At 39.0% G+C, this 25,066-nt stretch overlaps 1 protein-coding gene across 1 annotated transcript in view; it reads left to right on the top strand.

Moving 5' to 3' along the window:
• The first annotated feature begins 559 nt into the window (after positions 1-559).
• The window catches only part of tlcd4b (TLC domain containing 4b), a 67,188-nt gene continuing 42,681 nt past the window's right edge, over positions 560-25,066 (top strand). The window contains exon 1 of the mRNA XM_061973646.1: positions 560-843. The gene's annotated coding sequence lies outside the window, so the exon portion shown is untranslated. The remainder of the gene's footprint in view (positions 844-25,066) is intronic.

Below are 25,066 nucleotides of genomic sequence, written 5' to 3' on the forward strand. Positions count from 1 at the left end.
AAAGAAAAAGAAAATTTTCAAAATAATGAAATCAAATAACGACACAGATCCAGTTACAATAAAAGAAAGGAAAAAGGGAAAGACAAAACAAAAAAGTTCTCAAACTGATAACATGAAAGATTAACTCTTAAGTCTAAAAAGTGACTTACATGTTTCCTAACTTTTTTACTGGGAATAGTCCTAATATTTAAATGATAATAATAAAATGCCTCTATATCCAACAGTGCTTTTCATTGAATTACTTCTCAAAATAAAAAGTGATTGATTATTAAAGGCCGTTTCTTCTTTAATCAATGTGTTTATTATTATGTATTCATCTTCTTTTTTCTTTCTTTTTTTTCTTTTTCTTTTTTTATCGTTTTCAGCCAATTGGGCGAATAATAATGTCGACGTTTACATGTTGTTAGTCAAATCCTGCCCCAAACGTATCGCTTTGGAAAAAAGGGGCCTTTGTTCCTGGAGGGCGTGGCCTTTAACGAAAGGGGAGGGCGGGTACTTCCTGACGTCATCAGTCGGCCCCCGACCGCTGACTGTCAACAAAATAAAAGCGAGTTTTTTTTTTTTAACTTCCGCGTCCGACCGGTTCCTACGGCCACGACCAGGCGGGCGACGCGGCAACGCGTTGCGAGAGGACGGAGAAGAGTCGTCGTCGGCGGCCGCGAGGGTGTAATGGTGACCCGGACTCGTTCACGTGGCGCAGGGGGGCTCCTTTTCCCCGGTTCCCCCCCCTCCTCCTCCTTGTTGACGCGTGAGCTCCGAGTTTAGCCGACCTGCTAGCCGCCAACTTGGGAGAGAAAGTGGAGGAGAGGCTGCTGAAACGCCGGCCTATGCGACGGAGATCAGGTACCCACGGAGCGCCTTTTTTTTTTTTTTACTCCCACATCAAATACAAAGCCCGCCAGCTTTTCCATTAAAGAGCCATATTTACATCTTGGGCTAAAGGCGCATCTCCTTGCTAGCCCTCCTTGCCCTTTCTCCCCCACACAATGTGCTTGTTTTCGGATACGTTCCACTCGGCTCGTCGCTAATAGAACCGTCGTCTGCATGCTACTGCGATGCTTTCATTTGCACTCGCACCACCTGCAGTGCCATCAAATGTATTTATTTTTTATTTTTTTTAATGCAAGCGTGCTGTGGTGTTGCTATGCGTCTTTGCAGCGAGGACATTATTCATGTTCCACCCTGACAGCAGCCGGATAGACCCGTGGAACCAGGTCAGATTCGGATCGCCTACCCGGGGCTGCAAGCGGAGGGGCGTCCGTGTCGCTGCCTCCCACACCGGCGCTTGCCAGGTGAAGAATGGCCATGAATTATTCACGCACATGCAGCTATGAGACAATAAGGCCCCGTTTACACTAAGCCGGATAAGGTTATCCAGGGTAAATCCCACCTAACCTTATCCGTGTCCACACACACTACAATGCCACCGTTTAAGACAGGCCTGGGCGATTATTTTGACTCGCGGGGGCCACATTTAGAGAAAAAAATGTGTCTGGGGGTCGGTATATCTATTTTTAGGGACACTAATACAAAACCTCACATTAATATCTGATTGAATGCTAAAAACGTTATGACAGACCGCCTTAAAAAACGTAGTGGAATTGTAAATTTTTCTATGAACGATAAAACACTGAATATTGACAACATATGAACGTCACACCCCCTTTCGATCGACATATTTTACAATCAAGTGAAACGCAACAAAAATGCAACTAACAGTGAAATATGAACGCGAAGGGTACAAAATAAACCCACCTACAATCTGATATATCTGATACATCACTAAGCTTTAGAACTTTGTTCTGAAAAACGCTTCCCGCCCACACTGCTTGGTGCTTCGTCTGAGCTCCTGTGACGTAGATTACCATTGTAACTAATTAGATGACCATAGTAACTAATTAGATTACCATAGTAACTGGTATATCATCCAAAAGTGCAGATTCCAACCATTGGAATACTTTGTATAGTTGAAGACTTACGGAAGAAAACATGACTGCACATCATAACGGCAGCTACACTTTCCATCTTAAAGATCTAAAAAAAATATTTGGGAATGTCCGGCGGGCCAGATTGAAAAGCTTAACGGGCCGCATGTGAACCCCGGGCCTTAATTTGCCCAGGTCTGGTTTAAAACCTAATACGCATGCGCACGTCATAGTTGCTTTGCGTGCAAGTTCTTAAATGTAACTTATCTGAACAATATCCAGTATTGTGGTATTTCAATGAACTGGAATCCAGTGTGCTGTGGGGCCCTATTGTAGTGAATCACGTGATTCACTACAATAGGGCTCAGGTGTACACCTGAGCCATCATACATTAATCATATCTTTTAATGGACACGTAAACAATGTGATAAAGAACATTTTTACAACAATCAATCTCGGAATCCGGTCAGGACACTCCTCACTCTTTTGCCTTCACCTTCATTGTTCATTGGTGACTTTATATACTCTGGACCTAGACGTTGAGTCCGCGACATACAAGGCGGACAATAACTGATACGGTCTGCTTTGCCAGTCCAAAAGCATTCGACATTTACCGTAGTCTTCCCTTGACGGCCAGGTAATACAAAGCACCTTTTTTTTAATCACACCCACAGGAGCTCGCATTCTCGTTGTCTCTCCTTCGACAAATGGACAAAGTTTTTCAGTAAGTAAAATCACAGCTGACCTGGACATTTGAACGTTCTCTTGCCGTCTGAGAAGTGTTTTATCCCAAATAGCTGCGATCGCTTTCTCTTAAGGTATTCATGTGTGATTTCCACAAGCGTCTGTTCAGGCGGAAGAATGACAAACACGGGCATGTCTGGATGACTCGCCTCCGTCTTTCCAGTGGTTAGCTGCGGTTGTTATGAAGCTTGCTGTGGCGCGTTCTTTCTGACTTCACATCCTCTCCGAACTCAGTTTGTAAACGATCAATCAGTCCATACAAAGCTAAGAGCCGGAGATTCAAGAAATACACGGCGCTCTTACCCGTGTAAAAAATTATCCAAGGAGGTACAAACCCCATTTCCATATGAGTTGGGAAATTGAGTTGGATGTAAATATAAACGGAATACAATGATTTGCAAATCTTTTTCAACCCATATTCAATTGAATGCACTACAAAGACAACATATTTGATGTTCAAACTCATAAACTTTATTTTTTTTTGCAAATAATAATTAACTTGGAATTTCATGGCTGCAACACGCGCCAAAGTAGTTGGGAAAGGGCATGTTCACCACTGTGTTACATCACCTTTTCTTTTAACAACATTCAGTAAACGATTGGGAACTGAGGAAACTAATTGTTTAAGCTTTGAAAGTGGAATTATTTCCCATTCTTGTTTTATGTAGAGCTTCAGTCGTTCAACAGTCCGGGGTCTCCGCTGTCGTATTTTACGCTTCATAATGCGCCACACATTTTCGATGGGAGACAGGTCTGGACTGCAGGGGGTCCAGGAAAGTACCCGCACTCTTTTTTTACGAAGCCACGCTGTTGTAACACGTGCTGAATGTGGCTTGGCATTGTCTTGCTGAAATAAGCAGGGGCGTCCATGAAAAAGACGGCGCTTAGATGGCAGCATATGTTGTTCCAAAACCTGTATGTACCTTTCAGCATTAATGGTGCCTTCACAGATGTGTAAGTTACCCATGCCTTGGCCACTAATACACCCCCATACCATCACACATGCTGGCTTTTGAACTTTGCGTCGATAACAGTCTGGATGGTTCGCTTCCCCTTTGGTCCGGATGACACGATGTCGAATATTTCCAAAAACAATTTGAAATGTGGACTCGTCAGACCACAGAACACTTTTCCACTTTGCATGAGTCCATCTTAGATGATCTCGGGCCCAGAGAAGCCGGCGGCGTTTCTGGATGTTGTTGATAAATGGCTTTCGCTTTGCATAGTAGAGCTTTAACTTGCACTTACAGATGTAGCGACCAACTGTATTTGGTGACAGTGGTTTTCTGAAGTGTTCCTGAGCCCATGTGGTGATATCCTTTAGAGATTGATGTCGGTTTTTGATACAGTGCCGTCTGAAGGATCGAAGGTCACGGTCATTCAATGTTGGTTTCCGGCCATGCCGCTTACGTGGAGTGATTTCTCCAGATTCTCTGAACCTTTTGATGATATTATGGACCGTAGATGTTGAAATCCCAAAATTTCTTGCAATTGCACTTTGAGAAACATTGTTCTTAAACTGTTTGACTATTTGCTCACGCAGTTGTGGACAAAGGGGTGTACCTCGCCCCATCCTTTCTTGTGAAAGACTGAGCATTTTTTGGGAAGCTGTTTTTATACCCAATCATGGCACCCACCTGTTCCCAATTAGCCTGCACACCTGTGGGATGTTCCAAATAAGTGTTTGATGAGCATTCCTCAACTTTATCAGTATTTATTTCCACCTTTCCCAACTTCTTTGTCACGTGTTGCTGGCATCAAATTCTAAAGTGAATGATTTGCAAAAAAAAATGTTTATCAGTTTGAACATCAAATATGTTGTCTTTGTAGCATATTCAATTGAATATGGGTTGAAAATGATTTGCAAATCATTGTATTCAGTTTATATTTACATCTAACACATTTTCCCAACTCATATGGAAACAGGGTTTGCAGAAGAAGGAGAAACACGGGCATGCCTGGATGACTCGCCTCCCTCTTTCCATTGGTTAGCTGCGGTTGTTATGAAGCTGGCTGTGGCGCCTTCTTTCTGACTTCACATCCTTTCCGAACTCAGTTTGTAAACGATCAATGAGTCCATACAAAGCTAAGAGCCGGAGATTCAAGAAATACACGGCGCACTTAACCATGTAAAATATTATCCAAGTAGGGTTACCTTAAACGATGGTTTCGATTGGCTGAAACTGGGCTTAGGCTAAATAATTATTCGTTTAAGGGGTTATCCAGCTTAGTGTAGACATAGCCTAAGGAGGTTTCGGGGTGTCGTGCTACTTTGTGGGGGTACATGGTAGTGGTGCATGTAACCCCGAAGATGTAGCCTACATTTTGGGAGTCTAGTGTTTGTTTGACAGTATGCATCCATGACGTACATGCATTTTAGTGTAAATATAGAGCGCCATGCAGGCCACATGCCTGTCGTGTCATGTGCTGCCCGGTGGCTCAACTATTAGGCGACAGGACAAAGACAAATCCATGAATGAATCAGCATTTAAGGGGGTTGTCTGCAGTAGGGTATACCGACTGGTACTAATAAAGTACCGCTGTACTGATGAATTAAAAATACTATACCGTAGGGTTGTCCCGATACCATTATTTTGGTACCAGTACCAAAATGTATTTTGATACCTTTGATACTTTTCTAAATAAAGGGGACCACAAAAAATGTCATTATTGGCTTTATTTTAACAAAAAATCTTAGGCTACATAAACATATGTTTCTTATTGCAATCTTGTCCTTAAATAAAATAGTGAACATACTAGACAACTTGTCTTTTAGTAGTAAGTAAACAAACAAAGGTCTTCTAATTAGTCTGCTGACGTATGCAGTAACATATTGTGTCATTTATCATTCTATTATTTTGTCAACATTATGAAGGACAAACTTTAAAAATGGATGATTAATCCACTTGTTCATTTACTGTTAATATCTGCTTATTTTCTGTTGCAACGTGTTCTATCTACACTTCTGTTAAAATGTAATAAGCACGTATTCTTTTGTTGTTTGATACTTTACATTAGTTTTGGATGATACCAAGTTGTTACAGGATCATACATTGGTAATATTCAAAGTCCTCATGTATCCAGCGACATATTTCTTGATTTTATGAATATAATATGATTTTTTTTTAAAAGGAAAGAAATATCGAAGTAATCACCGTAGTATCGACTATATACGCTATTGTACTTGGTATCATTACAGTGGATGTCAGGTGTAGATCCACCCATGGCATTTGTTTTCATTCAGGAGCACTCGCTTTTGTCAGTTGTGACGCCGGTGAGCTATTGTATCTACCTACGGTGTGCAGTGAAGTAGGGCTGGGCGATATTGCCTTTTTTTAATATCGCGATATTTTAAGGCCATATCGCGATACACAATATATATCTCGATATTTTGCCTTAGCCTTGAATGAACACTTGATGCATATAATCACAGCAGTATGATGATTCTATGTGTCTACATTAAAACATTCTTCTTCATACTGCATTTATATATGCTACTTTTAAACTTTCATGCAGAAAAGGAAATCACAATTTAAAAAAAATCACTATTTTTTTCATACGGTGTTGATCTGGAAATGTTTGCCTCGGCATTTTGATGGTGTGGACGTGTGGCACCGAACGGAGATATTGACATGCGGAGTAAGCCCTCTTCCTTGTCTAGCGGGTGAATTTTCAAATGATGCTACATATTAGCAGTGTAGCCGAGTGTCCTGGGTTCGCCTATACAGTGTACTTATCTAATAAAATAATAAACGGGAGACATTAGAGCAGGTTCGGTAGCCACCGCTTCTTTATTGTCAACATCACACACCTCCTTCCACAACCACACACACCCTACGTCACAGCCCTACGGCAACGCTAGAGGGACAAAACTCCTCCTCCTTACCTAACACACTCCGGTAACTTGGGACACCCTGAACTGTTTGTTACAGCAGTAATGCTACTTTTTATAGCAACGCTTTTGCCCCACACTTGACAAATTACGGTTGTCTGTTCGACATCTTCCCACTTGAAGCCAAACCACCGCGAGACGATGGACCCCCTGCTGTTTTTTGGGGTAATTAATTATTCCTCCATTTGTCACCAGATTCGCACCTTCTTTCTCTTGTATTCGCGCTCGCACCACTCCGCTAGCATCACAGCTAACGTTAGCCATGCTGCTACCTCTCTGCTCGGAGGGCGTATACGTATGTGACGTATGACGTGACAGTATGTGACGTGTGTTAAAAAGGTGCGCTTGTCTGTCTGTGAGAAGGAGAGACTGGAAAGAGGAGGAGAGCCTGTAGTGTAATGCCCGCAGCTAAAAGCAACTGTGTGAGAACGTATACTCGATATCACGATATAGTCATTTTCTATATCGCACAGAGACAAACCCGCGATATATCGCCCAGCCCTACAGTGAAGCATGTTTAGCTATTCCTTCTCCTGCAGGGATGGTACTTGTAAGAAACTTACTTTATTTGTCGCCATGGAGGCGAGGATTAGTGATTTGGAAGTAGCTAAAACACTGCTGACTGCGGATGGATGTTTGCTGCTAGCTAAGCTAGCTAACCATGTTTTAGCACCTTTTCCTGAGGGCATTTCAGTGTTATAACTTCACCTTTATCTTTATTTTTCGGTCAAAATGCGTCCATTCTCCCTTTTCTGTCTACACACTGTGTCTGCTTGTAAGTACACTGTGTGTGTGTGTGTGCGCTGCCGAACATGCTCCTCTGTTCGTAAAACCAGCAATGTCACGACGTGATGACGCGCCATCATACCTGGGAACCGGTACTTTTCAAACAGAGTATAGAACCGTTTTTGATTCATTAGTACCGCAATACTGTAGTAGTACTGGTATACCGTACAACCCTACTATACTGCTTCAAAAAAATACCGGTACTTTTTGTCCCCCCGCGCCATCATGACATTGCTTGTTAAACGAGCAGAGACGCATGTTGGGCAACGCGCTTAGTACTTAAAGCAGAAACAGTGTGGAGATAGAAAGGGGAAAATGGATCTATTTTTACTTAAAAACTAACAATAAAGTCATTAATAGGCCTGGGCCGAAATTCGATAAGTCAATTCCTTGACAATAAATTAATTTAGTCGATTTCAAAAGCTGTGCGTGTTTGTGCAATAGTTTAGTTTAGTTTATTATTTCTTCGGTCAATGGTCAACAAAATGAACAAACAGTTTTACATAAAAAAACAGATGTACATTCATAAACAAACAGTTGTACATTCATAAATTTAAAAAAAAATAAATGTTGCAGACCGAAAGGGTTTAGGCTTAAGTTGAACACTTATTGCGTCTAACCCTATAAACAAAGTCATGTACGAGATGAGCTTCCAAAAAAAATATGAAATTTCCTTTTCACAACATGTTATAAATACACTTTGTACACAACATAAATACTGTTCAATTATATACACAGTAAAGGCATGTGAAATATCCTTGTACACGTGTTAAACCTTTGCACCAATGATACACTATATACAAACAATTATATTTCCATTATATTTATATCCAGGAATATGATAAGATAGCGGAATGAATAGAAGAGGGTGAATCAAGCGATGCCACTGGCCCGTTACCATCACAAAGTGTAGGCCTGGCTAACCCGCATCTCCCTCGCCCGGGGGTCAGAAACCCGCGGCTCTCTAGCAGCGTCCCGACGGCTCCATGGAGCTTTTTCGAAAATGTATGGAAATGAAAGAAAAACGGGGTGAAAAATGTTTTTTGTTGTTTATTTTTTTATTTTATTTAGCCTTTATTTAACCAGGTAAAAATCCTATTGAGATCAAGGATCTCTTTTCCAAGGCAGACCTGGCCAAGAGTGCAGCAGCAAGGTTACATTAAAAAGCAATAAAACATCGCATTTACAACATTAAAACTTGCTCACATGACACATGTGCATACAGACAAGGTAGACTGCAATGTTGTGATACGGTTTCTGTAGGAGGACAAACACGACACAAACATTCCTAATTGTTAGAAAGCCCACTGTTTAATATGTTTGTGTTTATGCTTCACTGATGAGAGTATTTGGCCAGCCCTGTTTTGTCCTACTAATTTCAGCAGCCCTTGAACTCACCGTTGTGTGGACTGTGACTCAACAGTTTGTTTACATGTATAACTTTCTCCGACGCTGCCACAGAAAGACGTGTTTTATCCCACTCTTTCTTTGTTTCGTTTTGTCCACCAAACGTTTTATACTGTGCGTGAATGCACAAAGGTGAGCTTTGTAGATGTTATTGACTTGTTGGAGTGCTCATCAGGCATATTTGGTCAGTGCATGACTGCAAGCTAATTAATGTTAAAATGCTATTTAGGCTAGCTGTATGTGCATATTGCATTATTATGCCTCGTTTGTAGGTATATTTAATTTCCTTTACTTATGTCCTCTGTGTATTTAGTTTATTTATTTATTTATTAAACGGTTTTCGCCTTGCATAGGAGAGTTTTAACTTGCATTTACAGATGTAGCGACCAACTGTAGTTACTGACAGTGGATTTCTGAAGTGTTCCTCAGCCAATGTGGTGATATCCTTTACACACTGATGTCGCTTGTTGATGCAGTACAGCCTGAGGGATCGAAGGTCACGGGCTTAGCTGCTTACGTGCAGTGATTTCTCCAGATTCTCTGAACCCTTTGATGATATTACGGAGCGTAGATGGTGAAATCCCTAAATTCCTTGCAATAGCTGGTTGAGAGAGGTTTTTCTTAAACTGTTCAACAATTTGCTCACGCATTTGTTAACAAAGTGGTGACCCTCGCCCCAGCTTGTTTGTGAATGACTGAGCATTTCATGGAATCTACTTTTATACCCAATCATGTCACCCACCTTTTCCCAATTTGCCTGTTCACCTGTGGGACGTTCCAAATAAGTGTTTGATGAGCATTCCTCAACTTTATCAGTATTTATTGCCACCTTTCCCAACTTCTTTGTCACGTGTTGCTGGCATCAAATTCTAAAGTTAATGATTATTTGCAAAAAAAAAAATGTTTATCAGTTTCAACATCAAATATGTTGTCTTTGTAGCATATTCAACTGAATATGGGTTGAAAATGATTTGCAAATCATTGTATTCTGTTTATATTTACATCTAACACAATTTCCCAACTCATATGGAAACGGGGTTTGTACATGAGCTGTACATAGATGATACTACAATAATTACGTGGATATTTTTTATTATCACAAAATCTTTTGTCTTTACTATTGTCTTTAAAGTCAGGAAATACGCCTTCGGACACAGGATAACTTTAAATATGACCAATGTATGATCCTGTTACTACTTGGTATTATTTACTTAAAATAATACCAAGTAGCAAATCAATCCAATACTTGGTATTGGATTGATTTGTAGTACCACCCAAAACTAATGTAAAGTATCAAACAACAGAAGAGTACGTGTTTGTTTATATTTTAACAGAAGTGTAGATAGAACATGTTCAAACAGAAAGTAAGCAGATATTAACAGTTTTTTAAATGGTAAAATTCTATCAACTGAGCTGTTTTTTACCGTAAATTCTGCAATTGTTATTTTTCCGGTGTATTACTGTAAATAATAAATCGGCACATGTTTTACGCAACTTAAAAAAAGGTATGTTTTTTCCATTGACACTAATAAAAAAATCACTGTCATTGTCATAGTAAAATTCTGGCGACTAAGCGTCTTTTTGCCGTAAAAAAACAGTGGTACTGTTTTTCCGCTTAACATAATAAAAAAAAACACTGTATATTTTCAAGTAATATTCTGGTGACAAAGTTGACAGTTTTTTACTACAAAATTAATGTTTTTTTACAGTGTATGTAAAATATATATATATATATATATATATATATATATATATATATATATATAAAGCATAGTCAAATTAATATATTATTTGCTGGAACAAACGGCCCTCTTTGGGCAGCCTTAACTGTGATGTGGCCGTTAATGAAAACGTGTTTGACACATTTCAGCTTACCATCTTTGTTTACTTGTAGAAGCCTTATTATGCAAAACCAACTTTTTTTTACCTAGTGTAACTTGCTTTTGTGTATTTGGTTTCTGTCGCGGGAATTTTAAATCAAACCGTGAAAGCATTGCGAAGATATTTATAAAATATAATATCCTGTGATGGAGGTTTTTAATAGATTTTTTTAGAGCGGTTTATAGGCGGAATTGATCAAAGCCCCATTAGCTGCACTGTTAGCTGCCTCTTACTAGCATGTATTTACGAGTTAGAATGTATGAAAAAAGCAAGGCGTTCGTGTCACAATAGGAGTGTAAATGATAGGCACATTTTTAAAAAGTGCAATTCTCCTTTAACTTTGGAGGTCTACATTTTTCAACTGTTTACCTTTTCCCCATGATAGTAGCACGCTACTTATTTATATTACAATATTGTATCTATCAATAACCGTATATCAATGACATCTATCAATAACCGTATATTGCTGCTGACCCACACTGTACTATTACTAGCATGACAGTCAACACTTCCTCCAGGGTGATTGACTCCTTTGCCATTTCAACCTTAAACTTTTGTATGCACGTATAACACTTAAAACCTTTCGTATATCAGCAAGTGGAATTAAATTATGGAATGGATTGAGCAAAGAAGTCAAAAAATGATTTATTTAACACATAAACATAAGGTTTACTAGCTGATACTAAGTACTAAAGAAACACACGGCATAAAAAGAGACTCATAAACTACTGACAAAAAAAGGTACATAGTTATCATAATCAGAAATACTTTATTAATCCCCAAGGATTAATAAAGTATTTCACAAAAGCAGAAAAAAACATTACAGGGAGACAGAACAGGATCGCTGACGGGTCTGCCAACTTCCGGCGACCCTTACAAAAAAGGTGAAACAGGTAAACACTGGGGAAGGGAGAGAAAAAAAAATTCAGTCTAAGCCTGGGCCCCTGAAGAGGGGTCCAGACTGAGGCCAAGGGGAAAAAACCTCATAGCCATAGCACACATAAACATATGTTTAAGAGGGAAACCGTAAACATCAAAGGACATTAAAGACATCAAAAGAGCATAGCTGATGCAACCAGCCATTTCTACATACAGCTACAAAATATATATATATATATATATACCGTATTTTCCGCACCATAAGGCGCCCTGGGTTAAAAGCCGCGCCTTCAATGAACGGCATATTTCAAAACTTTGTCCACCTATAAGCCGCCCGGTGTTGTAAGCCGCATCTAACTGCGCTAAAGGAATGTCAAAAAAAACAGTCAGATAGGTCAGTCAAACTTTAATAATATATTAAAAACCAGCGTTCTAACAACTCTGTTCACTCCCAAAATGTACGCAAATGTGCAATCACAAATATAGTAAAATTCAAAATAGTGCAGAGCAATAGCAACATAATGTTGCTCGAACGTTAATGTCACAACACACAAAATAAACATAACGCTCACTTTCTGAAGTTATTCTTCATTCATAAATCCCTCGAATTATTCTCCTTCGTTGTCCGAATTGAAAAGTTGGGCGAATGTGGGATCCAAAATGTCGTCTGGCGCTGTCTCCCTGCCTCCCTGTCTTGGTGAACGTCACGTGTGTTCGCCTTCTGTCATCCACTGTTCCCACGCAGTTAGCAGTCTAGCTTCGAATGCCCTGTTGACACCAATATCTAGCGGCTGGAGGTCTTTTGTCAATCCACCCGGAATGACGGCGAGTATTGAATTAAGCGCGTAAGCGTGTCTCTTAATGTGATGTTATGAGCTAGCAAATATAACAACTACACTACCCAGCATGCAACGATAGTGACGAGCATGCGCGGTAGCCCTGAGAAGCGTTGTTGTATGCTGGGAGTTAGAATGTGGTTATGAGCACGCTGTGAGTAAACGTTGAGAACTCAGTTAACACGCCTCGTCTGCATTATTTATAATTAGACAGACAACACACTTAATAGGAGCCATTTTGGGGTCTTTACATAAACACACAAATGGAAATGAAACGTCACATATCCCAGCATGCACCGCGCGCTTCTTCTACGGGGAAAAAAGATGGCGGCTGTTTACCGAAGTTGCGAGACCGAAACTTTATGAAAATGAATCTTAATATTTATCCATATATAAAGCGCACCGGGTTATAAGGCGCACTGTCAGCTTTTGAGAAAATTTGTAGTTTTTAGGTGCGCCTTATAGTGCGGAAAATACGGTATATGTATGTGTGGGGAAAAAAATCACAAGACTATTTCATCTCTACAGGCCTGTTTCATGAGGGGGGTTCCCTCAATCATCAGGAGAGAGAAAAAAAATCTCCTGATGATTGAGGGAACCCCCCTCATGAAACAGGCCTGTAGAGATGAAATAGTCTTGTGATTTTTTTTCCCACACATACATATATTGCGCTCTACTACGGTATCGAGCACTATTTTTTGGATAACCTTATTAAGACATATATATATATATATATATATATATATATATATATATATATATATATATATATATATATATATATATATATATATATATATATATATATATATTAGGGGTGTAACGGTACACAAAAATTTCGGTTCGCCACGTACCTCGGTTTAGAGGCCACGGTTCGGTTCATTTTCGGTACAGTAAGAAAACAATATATTATATATATATATTTATTTACCAAATTTGTAAACAATGGCATACCATACACAGGGTCCATTGCCAGGGTTAATGTGGTCAACATATATAAAATAAAAACTAAATAAGATAAGGCTCAGAATGGTTTCTTAACAAAACTTTTCTACGTATGAAGTGCTTTTTTTGATTGATTGATTTGAGACTTTTATTAGTAGATTGCCTTTCTTCTACATATAACAAGTGCAACATTAAACAGTTTCAAGTCAACTCAGCCTCAGATTAACCTTTTAATCACTGCTATGTTGAAATTGTAACTAATATTGATACTGTTGTTGATAATATTCATTTTTGTTTCACTACTTTTGGTTTGTTCTGTGTCGTGTTTGTGTCTCTTCTCAATTGCTCTGTTTATTGCAGTTCTGAGTGTTGCTGGGCCAGGTTTGGTTTTGGAATTGGATTGCATTGTTATGGTATTGCTGTGTATTGTTTTGTTGGATTGATTCATTAAAAAAATAATTACAAAAATAATTACAAAATAATAAATAAAAAAATCGATTTAAAAAAAAAAGAGAATCGATTCTGAATCGGACAACGTGTGAATCGCTATTCGAATTCGAATCGATTTTTTTTCCCCGCACCTCTTATAAATATATATATATATATACACACACACTATGATGGCCTCTGCGGTGTTCCACAACATCGTCTGCTGGGGTGGGGGGGAGAATGGCCGGAGACAGCAGTAGACCCAACAAAGCAACCCAAGAGAGCCGACTCTACCCTCGGCCGCCCACCAACTCTCGGCCAGTGTCCAGTCTGCATTCACGAGCAAGGACGTGTCTAAAAAATTATGTTGTGCTAAAGTAAATAATAATGAATATGTTTCTTAACTAAACCGTCCAAAAAATGTACGTGCAAATGATAATACAGCTTCACCACAATTTTAGTGCTCAAGAAACTTCTCTATGGCTTTAGCTCCAGACTTCTTCCGTTTGCTTGGGTTTGTCATTACTGCCACAGGTGGTGGAAAAGTGTATTTTAACCGAGTAGCGCTGCAGCCCATACGAACTACAGCTGAGATACAGACATTTTTTGGAGGCCCTGTAGGAGGACTATGGTTAAAAACTGTGTTCAAGCTGCTTCTCCATATCTTCACAGATAAATATCTGCCATTCATTTATTTATTTTGTCCTTGGCTGACGTTATCGACTCATTCTGCTACGGTATGGCGCAGACTAGCAGTGCCATTCACCAAGTCAGCTACTCGCTCGATCGTGTTTTTTGATAAAAAAAATTGTATTTAATTCAATGAATATCATCCGCTTCTTCTTTGCAACACTGTCTTTCACACAAACCTTCTTAGCTCCCATGTTTTCGTCAACAATTTTATGTCGACCTCTAGCTATAACCTAATGCTAACAAGCAAGATCGGATGTTTTGGTTCAAACTTACGGGGTTCACTGTGGCATTCGCTACACAACTAGCGGTGGGGTGGCTCGTAGCCCAAATTTTTGCTCAAAACCAGAAGCATAACGATTAGCCGAGGTACCATTGTATTGACAAATGTCATGTTTTAGACTGCAATATTGTTCAACTTAAGGACACTTATTACATATGCCTAGCTTGTGTGCTATTGTGTGCTTAGCTGTTGTGTATCTCCGGGTAACCTTCCATGTTTACCTTTTGTAAATGGCTTCACTAAAATACAAGAAAATACCAACTTTGTGTGCTTATTGGAGGACATTTAGATGTTAACTGGCTGTGGAGCTTTTCAGAAGTAACCATGGTCTCCATTATGTCACACTAGGTCCATCTATCATCAGATGTTCTTGCAAGGTGGCCAGCCCACTTCCATGTCTTTCTTCGGATGGGCTTCTACTTTAGTCTGGTTTCTGATCCATTGGAGTGTCTTCTTATCCTGTCTGGATTGTCCTAGCATGGTGCGCTGAGGAGTTTTCAGTTTCTGCTCCATTTTCAGAACCATGTGTCATTGCTGGGAGTACACATTGGTTAAGAACTTCTCTCTGTAGGCAGATAGGCATGTTCCCTCTAATGAATGAGCTCTAACCAGCTCTTGACCTTCTCTTGACCTCATCCAATAGTGATCCATTCTAATTTGCTGTCCTAGATATAAACGCTGGTCTACTTTCTCAAGTTCAGTGCTATCTAACAGAGTTGTCTGTTTTCTTCAGAAATGATTGAACATTACTTTGGTCTTCTTCGTGTTTATCTTCAGGCCGACTTTGTTGCTTATGATGTATTAAGAATTTTCTCGAGCTTGTGACCGTCTTCAGTTATTAGGATGATGTCATCAGCAAATCAGAGGCGGTTTAATCTTTCACCATCTCTGCTTATTCCTTTTAGTCTCCCAGCTGATTTGACGAAAGATCGCCTTAAGTGCAGCGTTGAGGAGATATAGTGTCTCCCTGCCGGACTCCTCTGTTAATGGGAAGTGTGTCACTATCCTTATGCAGGTGGATGGTCGCAGTTGCCTTACTATACATCCTCTCTGTGAGTTTGTAGTGGGCACCCTGCTGGTGGAGATCTGTTATTACTGCTTGGGTTTTGATGCTGACAAAGGCTTGTGCATAAAAGAGCAATAAAAGCATTGCATATGATGTGCATTGAAACATTCATATGATTGCAATTGGTAACAAAAAGACATCAAAACAAACCACCAGCCCAGTTTGTAATATATTAATGTATATATGTATATGTGTGTATACCGTATTTTTCGGACTATAAGTCGCAGTTTTTTTCATAGTTTGGCCGGGGGTGCGACTTATACTCAGGAGCGACTTATATGTGAAATTATTAACACATTACCGTAAAATATCAAATAATATTATTTAGCTCATTCATGTAAGGGACTAGACGTATAAGATTTCATGGGATTTAGCGATTAGGAGTGACAGATTGTTTGGTAAACGTATAGCATGTTCTATATGTTATAGTTATTTGAATGACTTTTACCATAATATGTTACGTTGTTAACATACCAGGCACGTTCTCAGTTGGTTATTTATGCCTCATATAACGTACACTTATTCAGCCTGTTGTTCACTATTCTTTATTTATTTTAAATTGCCTTTCAAATGTCTATTCTTGGTGTTAAATTCCCCAAAAAACGCGACTTGTACTCCAGTGTGACTTATGTTTTTTTCCTTCTTTATTATGCATTTTCGGCCGGTGCGACTTATACTCCGAAAAATACAGTATTTATGTGTATGTATATATATATATATTTAGGTGTGTGTGTGTGTGTGTGTGTGTGTGTGTGTGTGTGTGTGTGTGTGTGTGTGTGTGTGTGTGTGTGTGTGTGTGTGTGTGTGTGTGTGTGTGTGTGTGTGTGTGTGTGTGTGTGTGTGTGTGTGTGTGTGTGTGTGTGTGTGTGTGTGTGTGTGTGTGTAAAGCCTACGCCTGTGTATAAGTACATATAATGATAATAAAATAATGGATATATAATACATTTTCTCATCATTCCTTGTAATACATTTAATAGCACGTTTTTATTTATTTTTTTATTTTGATTCAACATTTTTTAGATTATCGACGAAGTTTAATGAGCAAGTTGTGTTGTGTGACCATGTTTGTTGAATTTTTGTGCTGGTTAATTTTTCGTTTCTGCACCATGATTTGGGAAGGTTGCTTGGATTGTGTCACATAAGCAAATTATGTGGTACTTGTCCATGCACATACAATTAATGGTTGAGTAACTTTTGTGAGCCACCAGAGGTCGACAAATTGGAGGCTATTAGACCACTGGCTATTTGTATACGATATGAAAACACGTTTCCCGACCTTATTGCTTAGAACTTTTGCCTTCTAGTGGGCCAAATTGAAGATGCCGGCAGGCCGTAGTTTGGACACGCCTGGTAGTTAGTCCGGTGGGCCGAAGGTACGTAAACATACAAAGCTCTCCCAAAATTGTAATAAACATTGCAGTCCTCTACTTGTCCCAACTGCTAGTAATGTTACGATGAGCAGAATAGCGTAAAAACATATCAGCGGAAGCTCTGCTAGCTCATAGGCGTGTCTGTGAACCACTTGAAACAAAGCTGCTGATAAATATCAATATGGAAACAGTCCGTTAGAGTAGAAGTATGTTTGTGTGATTGAGAGATTAAAAACTCAGTCTAGTTTTATTGCAGATATATATACGAAGAGGTTAGAGAATAGTGTGTACCACACGAGAAGCTGCAGAACAGCAAAGCAGTTTGTCGTGCGAAATTTGTATCACTAAAATATTTAGTTTACCTGTGCAGCCCTCTAATTGTAACTTTTTAAGGTCAAGGCAAGTGTTGCCTTAAGGAGGGCTCATATTTTAGGGCACCAAGGCAGATCGATTAAGAGTTTGAGCAGAAATATGTCGTATAGGAATTAACTATACACAATAAAATATTAACATAATGCTGCGTCACATAAATGTTTTTTGAAGTAACACCTTTGTCACATGAAAAAAACACAAGTAATGTAAAAAAAAACACTTTTTTACTTTTTGATATTAAAATAAAACAAAGCAGTTTGGCTGATGAAGATGAAGTCTTATAAACAAGCTATGTTCTTCTCTTTGTTCAGTGCAACAGTTTGGCCAACAAAAATAAAGAGTGACACCTCTCACATCGAATACACAAATCTTCACAGCCTTCGTTCAGTTCGATGAGATGACAAAACATTTTAGCTAGTATTTGTGTTGTTTGAACATAACAGTTTGCAGTTAAAGGACGAATGAACAAACTATAGACTTTATAAACAAGTTGTTCACGACACATCACCTGCTGCATGTTTCCTCACTTCATTAACTCTGTCACAGCAGGTGATGGAGGCTGCATTGAGAAAATAAAAGCAACATCAAATAGTTTTCTCCTTCGCTGTATAATTTTAGTGTGGGGACAAGTGTCTCCAATATTGTCCACACCTGTCTCCATCTAAACACAGCAGTGCGCACTTAAACGCACGGCGGGAAGCGAGGGAAATTGACGTTAATCCAAGCGCTCTGGAGAAAAGTTTGTGTCGTTAGTCCGCCATGATTATCAAGCCAAGCACCGCTAGTGCGCATGTGCCTGACTTTGTGTTGCCTAAAATGCATTAATAAATGACGGGGTTTCGGTAATTAAAAAATCAAACTTACCGTATTTTTCGGAGTATAAGTCGCACCTGCCGAAAATGCATAATAACGAAGAAAAAAAACATATATAAGTCGCACTGGAGCCCGGCCAAACTATGAAAAAAACTGCGACTTATAGTCCGAAAAATACGGTATTACGAAACGTTGGGAATTTTATCGAGAATTATCATTATACCGTGTATTGTTACATCCCTCGTCCATTAACAAGTAAAAAGTGATAACGTGTAATATTGCTAGGTGATCAGCCGAGGTCTGTCAATATCAACACTTTGGAATTGCTCACAGTTGACGTTAAGTCTGTGTGGTAGGGATACATTTCAAAAATTCCCAATTTGTATTTTTGTTTTTTGTTTGTTTTTAGTTGCTTGTTTTTTTAAAAGTAAACATGCTCCAGGCATTTAAACAAAGTTAAGTGTTGGAGTTTGTAATAGTATTATTCAAAATGTTGACGCCGAAATGTCACTGTTACTGTCAATGAATATTGATTCCAAATATCAGTTATTGCCCTCCTTCACTACTAATGATTATCGATCCCTAATGATTATCGGTATAGCTCGGTTGTTAGAGTGGCCGTGCCAGCAACTTGAGGGTTCCAGGTTCGATCCCCGCTTCCGCCATCCTAGTCACTGCCGTTGTGTCCTTGGGCAAGACACTTTACCCACCTGCTCCCAGTGCCACCCACCTGCTCCCAGTGCCACCCACACTGGTTTAAATGTAACTTAGATATTGGGTTTTCACTTTGTAAAGCGTTTTGAGTCACTAGTAAGGCTGCAGCTAACGATTATTTTTCTATCGATTAATCTATAGATTATTTTTTTTTCGATTAATCGGTTAATCTATAGATTATTTTTTTCGATTAATCTATAGATTATTTTTCCTTTTACCGATTATTTTTTTTATTTAAAATGAAGATGAAAAAATAAATGTAGGCCAGTTTTTTCAAAAGGCATGGCTTTTATTTACAAAAAAAAAAGTATGGCCACTCAGTCAACATTGACAACAACATGACAAAATATTCTGTAACAATGTAAACATTTAACAAAATTAAAAGTAGCTTATTTGCTTTTAATGTGCAAATATAAAAGTAAACATCCAGTGCAAATCTTAATATTCTGCAATAGTATAATCATTTCAAAAGTAAAAGTATTGCTTATTTTGCTTTAAAATGTGCAAAAATAAAGATAAACATCCAATTCAAAAAAGTGCAAAACGGAAATATTCTGTAACAGTGTAAACATTTCAACAAAAGTAAAAGTATTGCTTATTTGCTAAAATGTGCAAAAATAAAGATAAACATCCAATACAAAAAAGTGCAAAACGAAATATTCTGTAACAACAGTGTAAACATTTCAACAAAAGTAAAACTTTTGCTTATTTTGCTTAATAACACAACAATGATAGTATGATTAAAGTGAAAGTTAATTGTTCGTTTGTACATAGTATACGTAATTGTTAATGTTGTAAAAGGTATTTGCACAACTAATTAACGTTAGCGTTAAAGAGGAGCGCGTCATTGTAAACACTGAACAGGCACGCCAAACGCTCCTCTCAGAGCGAAACGGTGCTTTAGTTTATGAATTTACAACGCAGATACAAATGACACATTCATGTTTTTGTGTAATGATGACAACGTATACTCACGCGGACGATTGACTAGTTGATGGTGATGGCAAGAACGCTGCCGTTGTGCTGCTATGATAGGCCATTTCCGCTCGACACAGTGTGCATACAACAACATTATTAGCAGAGGTGGGTAGAGTAGCCAGAAATTGTACTCAAGTAAGAGTACTGTTACTTTAGAGATTTATTACTCAAGTAAAAGTAAGGAGTAGTCACCCAAATATTTACTTGAGTAAAAGTAAAAAGTATGTTGTGAAAAAACTACTCAAGTACTGAGTAACATACACACACATATCATATATATATATATATATATATATATATATATATATATATATATATATATATATATATATATATATATATATATATACATACATTGATATATACAGTATATAATTTATATTTATTTATTTTGCCGTTTTTGTTTACATGTTAAAGGTGTTTTAATGAATATACATGCATGTTTAACATATAGATTCCTTTCTTTCATGAAGACAAGAATATAAGTTGGTGTATTACCTGATTCTGATGACTTGCATTGATTGTAATCAGGAAGCAGTGCTGGTAACGTCCACGTTTTCAAATGGAGGAGAAAAAAAGTTCCTCCTTTCTGTCTAATACCACATGAAAGTGGTTGTTATTTGGCATCTTATTTGTCCACCTTCCATATTCGTTTTTATACCCTTTACAAGAAATACATTGGCGGCAAACTCCGTAGCTTGCTAGCTTGTTTGCGCTGGCTTTCGGAGACTCTTATTTTGAAAGCGCAGGCGCGATGGAGCGGGACTTTTATTGTGAAGACAGGAACTGTGCAGTCAGTCTTTACGGTTGAAATAAAAAAAAGGGTCTTTTTCCTTCACACTTTTGATTGATTGATTGGAACTTTTATTAGTAGATTGCACAGTACAGTACATATTCCGTACAATTGACCACTAAATGGTAACACCCGAAGTTAGCTCGGAGCCAGTCAGGTCATGTGACCCCTGGCTCTGTTTGATTGGTCCAACGTCACCAGTGACTGCATCTGATTGGTGGAACGAAGTGAAACGTCACCAGTAAGGCAGGCACTATGAAGGTCTGTCTGACAGACCAAAACAAACAAAGCGTGCATTAACAGATCGATAAAAATTAGTAGCGAGTAGCGAGCTGAATGTAGATAAAAGTAGCGGAGTAAAAGTAGCGTTTCTTCTTAGGCCGTTTATTGAAATACTCCCACACTTTTGACGACTTTTGGCGTACTTTTTTCCCCTCGCTCGCACCGCTCGCATCGTCTGCTTTGCGCTCCGCCATGACGGTAGTGTGACGTAAATATGCGACGCGTCGACGAACAAAAACGTCCTCGACGTATTTACGTAACCGATGACGTCGACTACGTCGACGCGTCGTTTCAGCCCTAGTCACTAGACAAAAGCGCTATATAAATATAATTCACTTCCCTAACCATATTGCACGTCTGTCCTACCACACATATGAGATACATCAAATATTGTCACATTACTTCACACATTCGGCCTTCAAAATAAAAGCACTGTGCGTTACATAATGGGGGCTGCCTACTGTCAGCAAAGTCGCTTATGTTTTAACTAATCACTATAAATCATACTTGCCAACCTTGAGACCTCCGAATTCGGGAGATGAGGGCGGGGGTCGGGGGGATGGGGTTGAGGTCATAGCGGGGGGGTGTATATTGTAGCGTCCCGGAAGAGTTAGTGCTGCAAGCGGTTCTGGGTATTAGTTCTGTTGTGTTTATGTTGTGTTAAGGTGCGGATGTTCTCCCGAAATGTGTTTGTCATTCTTGTTTGGTGTGGGTTCACAGTGTGGCGCATATTTGTAACAGTGTTAAAGTTGTTTATACAGCCACCCTCAGTGTGACCTGTATGGCTGTTGATCAAGTATGCCTTGCATTCACTTGTGTGTGTGTAATTGCTGCATATATTATGTGACTGGGCCGCCACGCTGTTTGTATGGAGGAAAAGTGGACGTGACGACAGGTTGTAGAGGACGCTAAATGCAGTGCCAATATTGTTGTCCGGGTGGAAATCGAGGGAAATTCGGGAGAATTGTTACCCCGGGAAGTTTTTGGGAGGGGCACTGAACTTCGGGAGTCTCCCGGGAAAATCGGGAGGGTTGGCAAGTATTCTATAAATACATCTGAATTGATTTGATAAACTTTCTCCATTCTAATTAATCTAAACTGCATTAATTCATTATCAAAGCATCCATCCATCCATTTTCTACCGCTTGTCCCGTTCAGGGTCGCAGGGGTGCTGGAGCCTATCTCAGCTGCATTCGGGCGGAAGGCGGGGTACACCCTGGACAAGTCGCCACTTCATCACAGGGCCAACACAGATAGACAGACAACATTCACACTCACATTCACACACTAGGGCCAATTTAGTGTTGCCAATCAACCTATCCCCCAGGTGCATTATGGTAAATATTTTGGTTATGTTTCTACTTATTAGATGTGATCAACCTAAAACATGTGAGATTTTTTTCTAAAATATCTGTCTATTGGGCATCCAAAAAAAAAATCCTGTTGCACTAAAACGGTGTCAGTTTTTTTTGCACTGTTGCTGTTTGTACTAAATTAAAATTATGTGTCATAATCTCTCATGACAATTATTAGTTTATTGTGTTTGTTTATTTTAGTTTCCATTTCTTGGTTGCCTGCTTGTCTCGGGTTGTCCTGATACCAATATTTTGGTACCGGTACCAAAATGTATCTCGATACTTTCCTAAATAAAGGGTACCACAAAAATTTGTATTATTGTCTTTATTTTAACAAAAAAATCTAACGGTACATTAAACATATGTTTCTTATTGCAATTTTGTCCTTAAATAAAATAGTGAACATACTAGACAACTTGTCTTTTAGTAGTAAACAAACAAAGACTCCTAATTAGTCTGCTGACGTATGCAGTAATATATTGTGTCATTTATGCTATTATTTTGTCACCAAACAAAACACGAAAAAAGATTTTGTGTAGCTAAAAAATATCGATGTAATTATAGTAGTATTGACTAGATACGCTCCTGTACTTGGTATCATTACAGTGAATGTTAGGTGTAGATACGCTCTTGTACTTGGTATCATGGCATTTGTTTACATTGAGGAGCGCTATCTTTTGTTAGCGGTGACGCCGGTGAGCTTGATTGAAACTTTTGTTAGTAGATTGCACTGTACAGTACATATTCCGTACAATTGACCACTAAATGGTAACACCCGAATAAGTTAATCAATTCATGTTAAATTGTAATTGTATCCTCCTACAGTGTGTAGTGAAGCATGTTTAGCTATTCCTCGTTCTGCAGTGATGATACTTGTAAGAAACGTACTTCACCTCAAATAAAGCCAGAAATCTTGGGGTTATTTTAGATTCTGATTTACATTTCGACAGTCACATCAAATCAGTAACAAAATCGGCCTACTATCACCTCAAAAATGTAACAAGACTTAGAGGGCTCATGTCAGCTCAAGACTTAGAAAAACTTGTACATGCCTTCATTACCAGTAGGCTAGACTATTGTAATGGTTTCCTTGCAGGTCTTCCCAAAAAAACTGTCAGGCAGCTACAGCTTGTTCAGAACGCTGCTGCTAGAGTTCTAACAAAGACCAAAAAATGTGAGCACATTACACCAATACTTAAATCCTTACATTGACTCCCTGTACATCAGAGAATTGATTTCAAAATCCTCCTGCTCACATATAAATCACTACATGGTCTAGGGCCGAAGTATATCACTGATTTGCTCCCACTACATAAGCCCTCTAGATCACTAAGATCTTCTGAGACCAATCTGTTAGCGGTTCCCAGAGTAAACTCAAATCAAGGGAGAGCATCATTCAGTCACTATGCAACAAATAGCTGGAATAAACTTCCTGAAGATGTCAGACTTTCCCCAACTCTAACTACTTTTAAAACTTGACTGAAAACATTTATGTTCACCTTAGCTTCCAGCTAAATCTTTTAACGTCAGCACTGTTTTTATTTTTATTGTCTGTGCATTTTAATTTTGCTTTTATTTTCTTTCATTTCACTTTGTTGTCTGTGAAGCACTTTGAGTCTGCCTTGTGTATGAAAAGTGCTATACAAATTAAAGTTGCCTTGCCTTGCCTTCATTTGTCACCATGGGGGCAAGGATTAGTGATTTAGAAGTAGCTAAGACACTGCAAACTGCGGCAGGACGTTAGCCGCTACCGAGCTGGCCATGTCTTAAAGCACCTCTTCCTGAGGGCGTTTCAGTGTTATAACGTTACTTTTATCGTTAGTTTTTAAGCCTAAATGCGTCCGTTCTCCCCTTTCTGTCTACACACTGTGTCTTGTAAGTACTCCGTGTGTGTGCGCTGCCGAACATGCTCCTCTGCTCGTAAAACCAGAAATGTGACGACGACACGCCGTCATGCCCGTTAAAAAAAGAGGGGGGTGAACAGGTACTTTTTAGAGGCGGTATAGTACCGAATATGATTCATTAGTATTGTGGTACTATACTAATACCGGTATACCATACAACCCTACGTTACACCTAAACATGCATAGCTTTTCCTATGCTTCCTGTGCACTTCTCTGCTGCACTATTGCTTCATTTTTGTTTGTAAATACATTTTGCCTGCACTTTTCCTGCTGTCTCTGCATCTCGGGGTCCTGCAAGCACAACACCCAAATCTAAATTATGAGTTTTATTTTTTTTTCAATGCCATCACAGTATCGGCATACCAATATAATAATGTGAGCCTTTTAATAGCATATTGTATCATGAGGAATCCTGAGATTTCCCGCCCGAATTGGCACCGTAATTACCAGAAAACCTGAAAAGGGTTCATTTTTGTCTTTTGAGAGGATGTCAGATCAAACCATGTTTCACCTGTATCTAGTCCACATTGCAATTCAAATGTATCTCCACTTGTCTTGTCTTGTCTGGGCATAACATCAAAGTTACCTCTCGTATCAAAGTGCTGAAATTGGATCGAATGGACGCGGTTCACTTGTGGTGCGCCAGCCCTTTTAAAGATAACACACCCTCCACGAGGAGGGCTTCAGGCTTAAGTAGAGCACCTTGCTGATGTCGGCCCAAA

Source organism: Nerophis lumbriciformis, linkage group LG22 (genome assembly GCF_033978685.3).
Source record: "Nerophis lumbriciformis linkage group LG22, RoL_Nlum_v2.1, whole genome shotgun sequence".
NCBI lineage: Eukaryota > Metazoa > Chordata > Actinopteri > Syngnathiformes > Syngnathidae > Nerophis > Nerophis lumbriciformis.